The sequence below is a fragment of the Brachyistius frenatus genome, unplaced genomic scaffold (assembly GCF_029030835.1).
Source record: "Brachyistius frenatus isolate BFR_SWC_R1_liver_20210118 unplaced genomic scaffold, ASM2903083v1 Contig_63, whole genome shotgun sequence".
Lineage (NCBI taxonomy): Eukaryota > Metazoa > Chordata > Actinopteri > Embiotocidae > Brachyistius > Brachyistius frenatus.
In genome coordinates this window covers 605,892-617,318 of record NW_027210662.1, presented here as the reverse complement: position 1 = coordinate 617,318, position 11,427 = coordinate 605,892, and positions in this window count along the sequence as shown.

Genomic DNA, 11,427 nt, shown 5'->3' with positions numbered 1-11,427 from the left:
GAAACATAGTTTACATCAGAAAAAATTTGATTAAATATTGAGCCAATTGGCCGAAGTTTTTAAGAGTCAACATTGTAGGACAGACACTTTTCAAAAATATGTTGTTTTTTTTTTGTAAGGCTATGAAGAAAACAGTGAAGGCCCTCGTACAGGTTGGCGGACTGATACCATAAGACCAATTACTGTGAAACTTTAGCTTCTTTTTATGCTGTCTTTACTTACTTAGCGTGGGAGTTTGGAACGTTGCATTCAAGTTAAAGTCCTCCACATGCTAAGGACATAACCTGTAACCTGCACTGTATATTGTGTGTATTTTCTAAGTTAGAGAGACAATAACATATCCAAATTTTCAACTTCCTCTCAGCAGTGGTAACATGTCTCATACAAACCTGATGTTTGCCCCACATTTGCCTTGTTGGGATCTGGTCAACCTGGTGGGAGGCTCATGTCATATTGTTTACTTTTCACACCTAGTTACAGGCTTTTGTGGGTTCCATTGCTTGGCTCTGTTTGTACGAATGGTTTCACTTCTTGTTTTGCAAATGTTAAGGTTGTACTTTATTCTGTGAGTTTCTACTTTGTGTTGGTTTTTTTTTAGGAAAAAGGGTAATCGCTTCATTAAATTGAGGTTGAACTGTTTGTGCTTGCAGCAACATTAGTCCTCACCGTTTTACTTTTTCAATAGAGGGGTCCGAGCGTCTGTCACTGTCAACACCCTCCTGCAAACCTTTCATCTCTCATTCCTCTGAGGTTTGCATGATGACAAATGGTCCAGAAAATCTATATTTACATCTGTGTCCAGCAGAAGCCTTGAAGATGCTGCAATGACTCATCACATATAGGTCAAAATGTATATTCAGTATTTGCACTGCTGTTCTGTTACCAGAATGGGATTCTTATAGGGCAGACTAACAAACTGTGATTCACCTGCATGAGATAAATAGACACATAGACATTACACTGATTCAAACCTTATTTATATTGTTTCTAAAGAGTATTCTCTGTGAAGTAAAGTTTGATACTGTAATAAATATATTTCACTTGTCTGCACAGACATACAGACAGACTGGCTGCCTGGTAGACAGATAGATAATAAGATGATAATATGATCACATTGTTATATATTAACCCTTCTGCATACTTTGTTTTTGGATACTTTCAATTCTTACGGTAAAATTATATATGCAGAATTTTAACCCTATATATTTTTAGTGACAGTGACTTTTACTCGAGAAAATGATCTTGCTAAATCCTCAATTGCTAGTTAAAGCTGTTTTAAAGTCACAATCAAGACTTGTGAATATTTTATTTGAAATTTGTCCAGGTTTTTGACTTCTATCCTGAATTATGTCACATTTTCAAACCTTATTTGTGTTGCTTTGAAAGAGTAAATAAACACATTTCAATTATCTGTACAGACAGACAAACAGACAGACAGACAGACAGATCGATAGATCGATAGATAGATAGATAGATAGATAGATAGATAGATAGATAGATAGATAGATAGATAGATAGATAGATAGATAGATAGATAGATAGATAGATAGATAGATAGATAGATAGATAGATAGATAGATAGATAGATAGATAGATAGATAGATAGATAGATAGATAGATAGATAGATAGATAGATAGATAGATAGATAGATAGATAGATAGATAGATAGATAGATAGATAGATAGATAGATAGATAGATAGATAGATAGATAGATAGATAGATAGATAGATAGATAGATAGATAGATAGACACAAAAGGTAAAACAGCTGCTGTCCTCCTGTCAGCAGGGCCTTCAAAGTTAATCCAATAACAGATCTGTCTGATGTCTTCAGGTATAAAAACAGAAAGTAGATATCTTTAATTATCCAGATGTGAGTAGTTGAGACTTCCTAGAAGGACCTGTTGAAACTGTTATATTTCCTCTGCTGACATGTGATCACCATCCCCCTGCAGATTCAACAGTGAGACCCACGAACACTTAGCTGGTGGCTTTCACTTGACAACTGTGACCTTGGTAGCCTGGCCGCTCCCGTCAGTCTGGGGCCTCCTCAGCCTTTAGGTTGTAAAAGCCAAAACTTTTATGAGGTGAAGGGTTTATTGAAGTCAGTGGAGATAAAAACAAAACCAAAAAAAAACAAACCATAAACAGATCTTCATGTAAAGCCTCTGCATTATTTCTTCCTTGACCTGCATCAACATGGAAAAATATGAAGTGAACAAAATCAGTGGATAGAAATTACTGAATAGACCACTTCCTTTTTAACCCTGCTGTACTACCCAGAGAGAAATCATGATGATCAGTGGTGGACTTCAATGACCAGTCAACTTCTGATATTTAATAGTGTAATATTATATTGTTTTAAAACTGTAAAAACCCAAACAAGGGATTGGAGCTGCCATGAATCAGGCATAATCTGGACACGACTCCTTGTTTCTAATTTCATCTATGTGCAGTCGGTACCTGAAGGCCTGGAGAACAATAAGCCTCAGTCACCAGTCCAGCAGCTTCACAACAGTTTAAAAAAAAAAAAAGAAGTTTCTTTTGTATTCAACGTGTTAAGACAGACGATGAAATGTTAATTTATCTTGCTTATGTACTGGAGCTATTTCTTGACCAGCAGATGGGTCCAGGAAATGCATGCAGTCTTTCTAAAGACATAAATCAAAACAAAAGCCAGGTGACTCTTGAATGCCTGAATGATGAGACTCGGCTGTCTTTGATGTTGGCTGTGTAAACATGTTGTAGACAATCACGGACAAAGAATGTTCCTTTAAGTCCGCCTCAGGAAACTTGAAATTCACTTGTTCAAATAGAAGACTTGGTATTTAATCATGAGCCTGGATACATGTTTTAATGGGTGTTAATGCATCAAAAAAGTCCAAAAAGGAGCAAAATGCCCTCAGAAAATATGCACAAAACAGATTCATTATGTAAATTAAGCATTGAGTAAGGTAATGGCCTCATTTTAGTCACACGAGTGATGTAATTTACAGTACGGTGATCATGTGTCTTCTCATATGCCAGTAAACCTGTCTGCTAACCAGCCTGCAGATGACACACTAGCCCGCCTGCAGCTGTCTCTGGAGACGTCCTTCCAGTCACATGTCCGAACAATAAGACATGCTGCACAGCACTCATGGATGCGAACCTCAACCTTAACACGTACATTCCTTCTCACAGTGGGAGAATATATACTCTGGAATGAGTCTGAGGTGTTAGAAGAGGAATGTGACTGCTGGTTGGGTGGTTGTGTTGCTGGGTAAGAATTTGGACCTTTAAAGATGTTTATAGAAAATGAAGGAAGGGATGGGGAAGCAGCAAGGGAGAGGTTCGAATTAGATTTTCTTTTCTTCTGGACAGAATGTGATGAAACTTGAATTCACAGGACAATGTATATTTTTAAAAAAATTAAAGGTCATGTATGTTCTTCTCCTGTGTTTTTGTATGTGTAGCCTTATGACAGAATGAAACTGACCCACTAAAGATAACGAGCACATAAAAAAACCCTCAATGACAGGAACAATTTGGTTAATCAGGACTTAGTCTTGCACATATCCAATCCGGTATCACAGCAAAGCGTGAAATAGGCACGCCCATCCACTACAGCAAAACGTGAGTCAGCCACGCTTAGGGCTGTCTGAAAGTTACATGTTTTATAGTACATGAAAATGAAATCTACTGCATGCTTTGAGCAATGTAATTTACAGGAACATTTTAATTTCAGCAAAAACACGTGGTTGGGGTTACTCTATATGCACATGGTTGGGGTTAGGAAACAAAAAACAACTCAAGAAAAATGTTGTAGCCTCCTTGATTTGAACCTCATCTCACAATGCCGTCTATTTCACAATTTTTCACGATATTGAGTTGCCAAGGTACAGTATAAATCCATTTGCAGCTTTGGATCATCTTAACTTGGATGAGTGTAAGTGCTGACTAAGATAAAGTTTGTGTTTGAGCATTAAAAATGTCTTCCTTGATGTAACCTCAAATCTGAAGTGATTGGAGCGGAACAACAAAAACTCCCCTGCAGTGCCAACGCAAAAACTGGCAGTCTAGACGGGTGAGATTAGTCTTACTGTAACTGAAGGGAATGTTCAGTGGCCACAATATCATTGTGTAATCATCCCACACAGACTCTGGAAATAGGAAAGTATTCATATATAGGAAAAGTATTTCCAGTCCTCACGAAACACAGCAACAAAAGCTGTTCTTCAGCGCAGTTGAATAAACACAAACTAAGTGAGCGGTGGGGCGACTGTGGCCCTGCATGCCAAGTGGGATCTTTAAAGGTTATAGAGACGTCACATGTTTTTTTTTGGAGTTGTTAAAAAAGTGCTGCAGTTGACACAAAAACCCAGTTGAGGTGAAAGTGATACCGAGGGCAGGGAATGGACTCCAGGAAGAAGACACCAACACCATAAAGTTAACAGCTGCATAGCTTTACTTCGTGGCATTTTTGACAGAGGAGCTGTGATGAAGGACTGGGAGAGGGAGGGGTGCGTGTGTGTGCCAAGTGTGTGTGTTTGTGTGTGTGTGTGTGTGTGGGGGGGGGGGGGCTGGGCCAGTCCATGGTCAAATTTAAGATGTGCTCACAAGGTCAAATGTTCCAATTGTATCTTTTTGTGTATGAAAAAGATATTTCAAAATCTTAAAACTGCTTTGGTTGCTGAGGGATGGGAACTTCATAACCCATAAATAAGAATATATGTTCATGATGTACAGTGTCGCAGCCCAAGGAAAGGTAAGGAAAGGAAAGGAAAGGAAAGGGCACAGAGAAGAGGATGACACATGACTTTTGACGAAATATTTATTTAACAAAACACAAGAAAAAAAAGAACGAGAAAATAAACACAAATGTCAACCTAACCCAAACCACAAACAGGAAGAGAGACTAACTGTCTGAATCCTGCAGCTTTTATCACTGAGGAGCTGCAAGCACAGGTGATCTTATTAGTGGTGGACTTCCTGCTTTCTTCCTGAAAAGGAAAAGAGAGCCCAAACAGGAAATCAAGAGAGCTGTCACATCTCTCCATAAGAATTGCGATCGAGTCATAGACTGATAAATATTGAGAAGTTGTCAAAGTCATACCACAATAATTTAACATTTAAAATATTTCCAAAATACAATCACTAGTTGCCAAAACTAAAGTATCCATTTATTGGACCAATGCCAAAGGCTCACTTTACCCAAAATACAACAGGCTTACCACCACTCTCTTTTTCCTTGTTTCTTCCTGGACAATTTAAATGATGCTTGAGCCATCCGAAGTTTTTGAGAAGAAAACATGTAATCCTTATTCACTTAAGGCTTCAAAGTGAATATTTGCTACTACCACCTATCTTCCTACAAAATAGGAAATAAAATCTGTTATAATCATAATAAAATGCTAAAGGGCAGCCATTTACATTTCTAGATATTTCTAACTTCTTGCAGATATTCAACTGTTCCCACTCCTTCCATAATGTGTTCAGGTAAGACCTGTTTCAGCAAGGGAGCAGACAACGTCATTAATGTCCCCTTGGTTTTATAAATTAGCTGGATTAACTGCAGTTACATCACTTACACGTACAGTTATTGAATACTGTAGATCAGCCATCGTCTCTCAGCTAACAGTCGACGTAGATCACCATCCTCCTGGTGCAACTACAAAATTTTGTATAGCGGTGAAGTGATTCCAGACGTGTTTCACTCCCTAATCATAACCCTCTTATTAAAAAAACATAAATAGCCTAGATTCTGTTTCCTACATGTGCACATGGGTTTTGTATATTAACATGGGGAAATGATTATTACGGCTATAATCACATCATTGCAAATCCATCAACAAACAGCCACCAGGCAAACTGTTTCCAGCTGAGAGTCGGCGAATCTAATGCTGCACAGCAAACCAGAAGCAGCGGTTCATCAATGTATTCTTGAAACACTGGGGCTTAGTAATCACATTCACATCTTTATTGAATTCTCACAACAATTCTCAGAAGGGCCTCATATTTAGCCCACTATGAACCTGTGTGAGTCTATGCAAGTGTCATCTATAGCTGACTTTACACGGGGGTTTAATGGCATGTTTACAGGAAAGTATCTTATTATTTATCATCTAATTATGTCACTAAATGCATGTTAAAGTGTTAGAAGTTTTTTACCTACCCTCTCGCCTTCAACATGAGTTCTCCTTCAATTAGTAATTTCCTACATGTCCCAAAATGACAGGAAACTTTGCTGTTACAACGTCACAGTAGCATAATTGGAGTTAAGTCCATTACGGCTGTTGTCAGTGTAGAAATGATCCATCTCATAGACACCATGATGGGTTTCTTGCTCCATATTACACTGTGATGTACTATGGTGTGTCTATAGGCCAACAGGATTTCATACGAAAGTTGTGACACCAAAATATGAATCTTGTCTGCAGAGCTGTAGACTCAATAAAGGAGATTTGTGTTAGACCAAAGTTACAAAAAACAAGGCCCCAGGCTTTGGCCTTGACTCGTGTCAGACTTGAGGTACTACTGCACCACAGTACGGTGGAGATTTAGCACAAAACCAGAGAAATATTGAAGTCTGGAGTCAGCCTGGTGTGAACTTTCAAGCTACAAAGCTTTAATATTTAATCATTGGTGATATGCACTGACAACAATCAATTTCACCTGGGAAAGAAATTATTGTGTGTAATGTCATTTTATAACCTGTATTAAATGGTTTTTGGCCACTTTTGTAGCAGTGGAACAAACTGTAAACACAACAATGACAGATCATCTTCTTATAATGTTCAAATGATAAAAGTACTGAAAAAGAGTTATTTATTTAATTCAATTCAATTGACTCAAACAATGTTCTCCTGGGTGAAAGCTGGGGTTTGTTCCATCCAACCACCCTCAGCCTTCTGCCAGTAAAGACCTTACAGCTCTTTGTACTTTGTCACATGACCTTCTTATGTAGCTCATCACTGTGCATAAGACATAAGGTACCTTGTCCAAATGTCTGATACTCTAAAGGCACTCTGAACTGCACTATTTGAGAATGAGAACAGGCTGATGGGGGATCTGTGCTGGAGGTCATTGACGAAGTGCAAAAGTGCAAAAAGCCAAGTGGGAAAGTCGGTTGTTGGTTGATCAAGCACCAGGTTTTCAACACAGACCAGGGTTCGAGTCCATGAGAAAGCAACCAGGAGTTATTTAAAGAAAATGTTTCCAAACCAAGAAGTTTGGAAAACAAACAGGCTTTCTCGTTTTCAGACTGTCCTGTTTTAAGAATCAAATAAGCACCAAAGGATTATCGCTTGAGTTAACAACTGGTTAGTGTAGATGCTTTTGTTACACTGAAATGTTGTAGTTGAACAAAAAAATAGGATATCAAATACAAGCTAATATTCATTTGACTTATTTTTTTTTGGCGTACAGAAACAGTTTTCATCACTGACAGAGAGTTTCTTCTCTTCCTCAAAAATATATTTGTTCACTGACAACACTGCTGTGTGATAAATGGAGACCAGCAGAATCACACTTTCATGTCAGATGCACTTCTATCCTGTTTATAACACCCCTGAAGGGATTTATCATACTGCTTCCCATTGTGTCGGGCAGAAGAGCTAAAAAGTTGCTGTCTTGGATTTACTTGTCTTGTGTTATACACTGCTAAAATAAATAAATAAAGGGAACACTTAAACAACACAATGTAGCTCCAAGTCAATCACACTTCTGGGAAATCAACCTGTCCAGTTAGGAAGCAACACTGATTGTGAATCAATTGTACCTGCTGTTGTGCAATTGGAACAGATAACAGGTGGAAATGAGGCAATTATCAAGACAACCCCTGTAAAGGAACAGTTCTGTAGGTGGTGACCACAGACCATTTCTCTGTCCTCGTCCTTTCTGGATGATTTTTGGTCACTTTTGCATTTTGCCAGTGTCCTCACCTCTAGAGGTAGCATGAGGTGTCTACAACCCACAGAAGTTGCTCAGGTAGTGCAGCTCATCCAGGATGGCACATCAATGCACGCTGTGGCAAGGAGGTTTGCTGTGTCTGTCAGCACAGTGTCAAGAGGACGGAGGAGATACCAGGAGACAGGCCGGTCCACCAGGAGACGTGGAGGGGGACGTAGGAGGACAACAACCCAGCAGCAGGACCACTATCTGCTCCTTTGTGCAAGGAGAAACAGGAGGAGCGCTGCCAGAGTCCTACAAAATGACCTCCAGCAGGCCACTAATGTGCATGTTTCAGCTCAAACTGTCAGAAACAGACTCCATGAGGGTGGTACGAGGGCCCGACGTCCACAAGTGGGGCCTGTGCTTACAGCCCAACACCGTGCAGGGCGATTGGCATTTCCCAGAGAACACCAAGATTGGCAGCTTCTCCATTGGCGCCCTGTGTTCTTCACGGATGAGAGCAGGTTCACACTGAGCACATGTGACAGACGTGACAGAGTCCGGAGACGCCGTGGAGAACGTTCTGCTGCCTGCAACATCCTCCAGCATGACCGGTTTGGCGGTGGGTCAGCGACGGTCTGGGGAGGCATTTCTTTGGAGGGCCGCACAGCCCTCCGTGTGCTAGCCAGAGGTACCCTGACTGCCATTAGGTACTGGGATGAGATCCTCAGACCCATTGTAAGACCACATGCTGGTGCAGTGGGCCCTGGGTTCCTTCTGATGCATGACATGTGGCTGGAGTGTGTCAGCAGTTCCTGCATGATGAAGGCATCGATGCTACGGACCGGCCTGCCCGTTCCCCAGACCTGAAGCCAATTGAGCACATCTGGGACATCGTGTCTCGTTCCATCCACCGACGCCACGTTGCATGCTTTGATCCAGGTCTGGGAGGAGATCCCTCAGGAGAACATCCGTGGTCTCATCAGGAGCATGCCCAGGCGTTGTAGGGAGTGCATACAGGCACGTGGAGGCCGCACACACTACTGAGCCTCATTTTGACTTGTCTTGAGGAATTTCCACAAAAGTTGGATCAGCCTGTGATCTGATTTTTCCACTTTTATTTTGAGTATGATTCTGAATCCAGACCTCCATGGGATAATGATTTTGATTTCCATTGATCATTATGTTATTTTGTTCTCAACACATTCCACTATGTAATGAATAAAGATTTTCAACTGGAATATTTCATTCATTGAGATCTAGGATGTGTTGTTTAAGTGTTCCCTTTATTTTTTTTGAGCAGTGTATTACTTACTTTGGACTTTAGAGCGGATAAGTAGTTTGTATACCTCAGTGGGAGAAATCGTAAAGAGGGCTGCTGCTGATCGCTCATAAAGACTGATTTGTAAGAGAGAATATGTGAAGACTAATGTAATTTATCGCCCGAGCCAATGACCATTAGGTGTCCTTTGAGACATACATAATGACCTGACATGCTGATTTAATCATTCCGCTCGTAGTCCCTCTTTGCACCTGCTGTCCACTTGTAATTAGTGCTCTTATTGTTGTCCTGCTGTTTAATAGGCCAGTGGATAGTAAGTGACACTATCACCATGCTGGTCAGGTATCCTGGAAACTTATGTCACATGCACAGTAACATAATCACCTTTCTATTCTACTTGCAACTTGGACATCAGTCGTTCTGCACTACACAACAGTACAGTGTTCCTACTGTAACTCCAACCCAGACTTGAAGTTGTAGAAATCATAAACCATTTTTTGCACGTTTGGAATATAATAGAATAAATAAAAACACAAATGGCAGGAATATAAGCAATATATCAGAAATCAGTTGTATCCTAAATTCTCTCTTCCAGGACAAACTGACCCGCAGTTCATCAGGTTTGAACAGTAAACATAAAAAAATAATATTAATAGTAAAATTCATATAATATTGGGTAAACATCCCAGTTCTGCCTTATAGTTTTTGTGCTTTCCTGTTTTGTTTTTTTCTGCCAGTTCTTGTTCTGACCTGAGTTTTTTATTTAGTAACCTGCAGAACAACAAGAGTAAAACTTGAGATTTACTTCCAGTGTAGTGCATTTGAGTCCTTTCTTTTCCTGTGAACTATAATGACCACAGACAGAATGTCAACATAAATATAGAGTTAGGAAAATGTCCAGCAGGGCACAAGAGGCAAAAGCCAACAATACAATTTCTAAAGAGGAAAAGACAAGGATAGATAGTAAATAAGTTAATGAGATCACACAGGTAGTTAATTAGATGCACTATTTGGGAAGATTTGAGGGTGGGAATCAATCATTAATAATGATTAAAGCCCACAAATAGCCTGACCAAGTCAAGTGCTTGGGTTTAGACCCAAGTACCTAAAGAGGACTAACGCATACAGTAGACCTACACACAAACACACACAGATAGATTTACATCCAGACAGAAGCATATCATTTATCCAAAGGTATTGTTTTATCATAATAGTTCATTATTTTAAATATCAGATTTTTCAGATTTCAGATTTCATTGGTGATTTTGTTTTTCACAGTTTATATGTGGCATGCTGCTGGTGTGCTCCTATGGGTCATATTAGACTTGTGTTAAATCAAGTCAAATGCATAAGTGTCCTTAGAGGCAGATGAAGACCACTATAAAACGCTCTCAAACATCAACTTGACAAACTTCAGATACAAATATCAGATTCTTCAGATTTCAGATTCTTGCGCTGTTACAAGCAATTGTTTCTGCCTCAGGGATAATGGGAGATAACTTTGGGAGTTACACAGCATTACATGTCCCGGTCATCGAGGTGCCAGCTTGCCACATGGCCCTGCCAGTCTCCAGTAGGGAGCAGCTCCGGCAGCCCCGCTGCTCTGCAAAGATAGGACAGGTGGCCACTCGCTCCGTCCACTGACACAGGACATGGATGATGTGTTAACTTGAGATCCCTGACGGGTGGAATCACGAAAGGTCCCATCGTGAAACTTAATGATAGAAATAACTATTGTTAGAGGCAGAAATTCCTGAAGAAGCCATCCTGCGAAGTGTCCAAGTTCGAAAAACCAAACTACATAGTGAAGATGACCTGAATAATTCTGGTCAATAAGTGTATTATGTATATATATGTCTACACAAACTATTTATACTATTTTTATTGCCCTGGTGTAAAGATCATGTACGCTCAAATGTTAGGTGTGTAATGTACAAACGGGTTCGATTATAAAAAAAATTAATTAATTAATTAATTTAAAAAAAATCATGAAAAGTTGACATTTTGGACATACATTGTTTCCACGGGCAGCAATAATTATTCTCTATGTAATTACTTGACACAATATCCTGACCTGAATAGTTGAGAAAAGGAGCCTTACATTTGGATTTCTGATTGACACAGTCATTGTGATCATTTGGAAAATAAAAGTTAGTTTTAACTGATTTAAATGCACAATTTAGCAGCCAATAAGCCAATATTCTTAATCAATCTAGAAACACGTATGTTGCTAAATACAGTATAGTAGTTAAAATTGTATTTTTGGCCCAGAT